Below are 5,639 nucleotides of genomic sequence, written 5' to 3' on the forward strand. Positions count from 1 at the left end.
TCTGCTGACAGATTTTCCGTTGAAACAGAAAATGAACATATCAGTAATAATAAGATTCTGTTTGTCCGCACAATGAAAAGACAAAAGGGTTGAGTAGAAGTTGAAAAGGCGTGCCAAGTTGGCTGGGAACCTCAGCAGAAAGCTTTACCCACAACCCTTCACCCCACCACCACTGCTCACTGGGATACAAACAACCTTTGTGGCTTCTCTGCCTCTGGTGAATTCCAATTTGGACAAATGCGTGCATGTTTTGTGTTTTTTAGGGGGTTTGAGCAGCATCCCCTTCTTCCTCTGGTATTACTACAACAATATTCAGACAAATATTCAATTAATGTGTGTGTGTGTGTGTGTGTGTGTGTGTGTGTGTGTGTGTGTGTGTGTGTGTGTGTGTCACAAAAACAGCGGAATAAGTCTTCTCTCTTTTATGGCAAATTTGTCACAGGTTGTTACATTTTTAGAAGATTTGATGATGATAAATATATATTTCTAAAACAACGTAAAATAACTTTCTGCTATTCCACTCCCATACAGTAGGTACGGAAGATTTTTGAGTGAAATTTTATATTTTTATGAATGTATTCAATGTGAACTTTATTACAAAGCCTGTTCAAGTACAGGAGTTGTAATGGGAACATTCTGGTTTTATTTAAGATCTGCTTGTGATACATTAATCAGTGTTCAGATACTTTGAGGAATGTCACTGGAAAAAATTTTGTTCTGCTCAAAATGTACTATTGAAGGGGAAATTATTTCAAGAAATTGTACATTATTTCCTTTTAAACAAACCTCTCTGCTGGTAATGGCCATTAGTGAAGGATAAACCTTTCTGTTGACTTTACTTCTCCACATAAAAACATAGCATGAAGAAAAGACAAGGAATAATAACAATACATCATTAGTGTTGGTGCTGCGTTTGTTTTTGCTTTCTTCGCAGCATCACATTCTTTCTCATTTGTAATGTTGCATATTAAGTACTATCGTATATTTCTCACAATTTCTTATTGTAAAGCTTATCATTAATTCTTTGTCACAGAATTTTGAGTATTTCATTTTTCTTCACTGCATCGTATTCTGATTCTGTTATAGCCCAACTAATACAGTATTTTTGAGGCTGGTACCAATATTGACAACTGACACTTCAAACAATCAGCCAATATAATTTTTTATTCATTTTTTTAAACATAAATGTAAACACATGTATTTAATAACAATTCCCTTAAATGTATGTAGAAAGAGCTGCGATCAAAGTCTGTACAGAACATGAAAAATAAATTTGTCCTTTCTCTCTGGTGAACAAACTGCAATGATGGAAGTATTTCTAAAGTACCTCAACTTATATGTAATATCTACTTATATGTAATGTCTAGTTTATCTATACATAATGTATAATATGATATCCACTTTTTTAAAGTACTTCAAATATACTGCTTCTGTACCACAGATTCTTGTTATCTTGTAATCTGCATTTTTTACTAACCAAATTATCATTCAGGCTCTGGATCCTATATTTTGTAGAAGTGGTAAACAGTGAGCTAATTTATTATTCATCCCTTTGTATTATGTTTCAGACACCTGTAAGAATTTTGGTTAAAAATCAGGACTGTTTTGGTAAAGAAAGTAGTAAGCAGTTAAACTGTGTGCAGCCACATCAGGCCAAGGTTTGTGACAGTGCTAAGTAAAAAATAAAATTTTCCTTTCTTCATCGTCTTTGTCTTCCTCTCACATATATAGTGAGTGAGTGCGGTAAGTTATAGCTCACAGATGATCTAAGACAGCCTACAGTGAGCAGGTAACATTCTGCTGGGTTCAATCAATTGACAAACAACAGAAAACGTGAAGTTAATGTGTTTATATAATGGAGTGAAGTGTAATTCCGTTCTCAGATGCAGTCATTGATACGGTTTCATACACATCCTATCAGGAATGCTGTGTGAAAACTATCCTTGGAAAAGTGAGAGCATGTGGAAGCTGCAGCAGCTGGATGCAGCTGTATCAGTTTCTCAGCATGATAAAAAGTGGGGGCTGCCTGCAGTCAGCGGCTCAGCTCTCAGATCAGCTCCACTGATATAATGGCTTCTTTAATCCGAGCCAATTAGACCCACAGGGCACAGGGAGTGGCTGTTTTCACACTGCACCAATTTGCACTGGGGGTGGGAGGACTGATTGACAGGCAGCCGTGTGAAAACAGAGACACAAATAGGTTATAATTTGAACCCATGGAGAGGCAATATGGAGGATGCAGCCTGCATGGGAAAAGATTTCTGGCAGTATCATTTACTGATGGATTGTCTGACTTTAGAATCATTCAGTGGCATTTAATCAAACAAATAACAGCCATTTTGACCACAGTGACAATCAATATAAACTAACATGTTCACAGCCTCTAAGTGATTTTTTAAAAATATATGTATTTATGTACAAAGAAAGGATTATATCACGCTTGTTTTTCACAGTTCAGTGGTTCCCAACCTTTTTTATCCTTCAACCCTCTAAAAACAAAGCAGTAACTACTCATGTTAGTTGGCATACATTTGAGCTGTGAGCAGTTCAACTAAAAAGTGATTTGTACTTCTCAGTTTAATTAATTTGAATCTAATCGATAGCCTTGAAGAGATTAACTATCTGTAATTACAATCAGAAAAAAATGTGTAACAAAGGTTTTTTTTTTCTTTATCTTTTTAATCATGTCATGACCCCTCAGGTTTATTTTGCTACCCCTCAGGACCTCATGCTGGAAACGATTGTTCTAATAATAAATACAGGCAACAGAATTTAGCATAATTCTTATTATTACTGAAGCAAAAAATATTAATTGTGTTTGCTTTACATTTCTTGCTTACTTGCATACTGACTTGCTTATGAAAGGCAAGAAATGTTCAATTAGAAAGCAAAATGAATTAGGAACTACGTGAATTCGGGATTCTGTGAACTAAAGCATTTCTTAAAGTCTGCCTGCAAGGCATCCTAATCATACACACTCCCTTCTCAAAAAATATTTAAAAAATCAGTGGGTAAAAAACATCAGCTGCAGTGTTTGGTCATATTTGGTGATCTGACGTGCTTGCACATCTTGATGTTGTTGCCAGACCCTCAGTCCCTGCAGTGATGCAGAACTCCAGCTAGGGGGCACTCTGAACTGAAGTTGTTCTAACAAAATGCATGGGAATCACCTCTCTTCAATATTCAGCCGCTGTTTCAGTTCGTGTGATTGAACCACGTGGGAAAAACTCCTGAGGATGATTCTTGAGTGTTCGTGTTGTGCATGTCTTGTTCTCACAGCTGTTCCTCAATACGTTGGACATTGATTACCATTCTAAGGTGTGTGTGTGTGTGTGTGTGTGTGTGTGTGTGTGTGTGTGTGTGTGTGTGTGTGTGTGTGTGTGTGTGTGAGATATCTTACTATATGGTGGTAAATTATCCTCTTAGTGATGTTGATGGTGGAAAAATTAAATGTAAAGACACAAATCAGGTGTTTTGTGTGACTTTTTTGCGTTTATTATGTTGTGAACAGTAAAAACCTGATAGGAAACGAGGAGATGGGGGATGACTGGCAAAAAAGCACCCAGACAAACACCTGGATGCCTTCTCACATATTAGTGTTATGTGGTCACTGGATAACTGGTTTTTAAGCAGAAACCAAAACACACTTGGTTAAAATTGGACATTAAAACTCTTTCTATGTTTCTCTTTTATATAGATGTCCAACATTTTCAAATGGAATTTGGCAATAATTTTCCTTTTTAATGACTTCTGTAAAAAAAAATATATATTTTGCACCAACAGTGAATGTCAGAGGCAACAATCGTAAAATAAGACATGAGATGCTTTTGGTATATATCTATTGAAGTAGGGATTATTCAGATCCCTCACTTTAGTAAAAGCAATACTACAACGTAAAAATATTCTGTTACAAAAAAAGCTCTGCATTCAAAATCTTACTTCACTAGAGGTACAGAAACATTATCTGCAAAGTGTATTGAAAGTATGGAAAGTAAAAGTACTTGTTATACTCGAAAGTGATCATTATCATATTAATGGATTGCTAAAACCTATGCATTGATTCATAAGCATCGTTTTACTGTTGCAGCAGGGTGAGGTGGAGCTAATTTTAAGGGTAAGGTAATTTAACCTGTATAGATTATATTTTATGACATTTCATAAGATAAGCTTACATGTAAAATTCTGTGAACTAGTTGCTGAAACTGTCAGATAAACGCAGTGGAGTGAAAAGTACAATATTTTCCCTGTAAAGTAGTGGAGTTGAAGAAGGACAAAATTGAAATGGTCAAAACTGTACTTAAGTACAGCACTTGAGTAGAGGTATTGAGTTACATTCCCCCACATAATGCAGCACGCTCAGCTTCCAGGGCCTTCAATTAGATAAAAATAAAGCTTTAAAGATTCGTTCCAAAGACACTTTCTGATGTAGACAAACATGACTGAAAGTTTGCTCCAGTGCTCAGGTGGTTCCCAGTGATTTTGGACACAGCAGGTTCATCATAATTTTCTCTACCATGTCATTCATGTTTGCCCATGTCCGTGTTTTCATGTCATTTTGAAGGACATCTCCCAATTTTGAACATTTGGCAACCCAAAGTCCTTCACGTCCACCAGTTAAGTAGACATGTCCGTCAAACATGAGATTGTGACGGCTTTTAACAAGCAGTGTCCTGACAACATTATAATCACCTCTCTGTGTATTTTTTGTGCTGCTCTGAAGCATTAACATGTGAAAGCCCCAAGTTCCTGTGAACTTATTTGACCTCTGACCTCCTCTCTATGTGTCGCAGACAACAAATAGCTGCAGCTGGGATGGAGGGTCCCCAGTTGGTTCTCACCCACAGACTCCAGTTCAGATTGACTGCGACATGTCTGCTCAGAGGCAACAATGGGTGAGTAAGAATAAGTGATTATTATAAGTGGTTCTGACTTGTTTTCACCTTTAATGACTTATTGAGACACATTCTTTTTCCTCTCTCATACACTTGCATTGTTAAAACATGTTGGAGGCCAGGCCAGTGTAAGTGTCTGGAGCATTTGAACACACACCATTCAAACAGCAGATAAAAACCTATGTAACATGTCGGACAAGAGATATTTCATACATTTGAAATGCCAATAAAAGCTCCTCAACTCAAAACAGTCATCATATTTGATAACTTGCAAAGGGTGCTGTGCTGAGGTGAGAGGGAAATATGACATGAAATGAAACTGATGGGAGTCAAAAAACCCATATGAACCAAGCATGTCATGTTAACTTGCTACTAAAAGACTGGGAATACAGAGAGAATAACATGCATCACAGACATTTAGATATCTCAGTTTAAATACTGTCATTGCTGAACAGATGTAACGTAGGTTCAGTTAACAGTCAAATAATACACCATCTTGATTGAATATGAGTGAAAACCTTGTCATGAATAATGATATTGTCGATATCATCGAGTTTAAATGACGTACAACACATTAACCGTCAGGATTACTTTAATATCATATAGTCCGTGTAGTCTACAGTGTAGCAGCGGTAGAAAATATCAGCTTTATCTGTGTTTGTTCAACATAATGCGGCGTTATTTAACTGTTTACTCAAACGGTGGAGGAATTTTAACAAACAAAGTTTAGGGGCTGAATCTTCTTTA

This window comes from Seriola dumerili, unplaced genomic scaffold, assembly GCF_002260705.1.
Source record: "Seriola dumerili isolate Sdu_G_001 unplaced genomic scaffold, Sdu_1.0 BDQW01000110.1, whole genome shotgun sequence".
In the NCBI taxonomy this organism is placed as follows: Eukaryota; Metazoa; Chordata; class Actinopteri; order Carangiformes; family Carangidae; genus Seriola; species Seriola dumerili.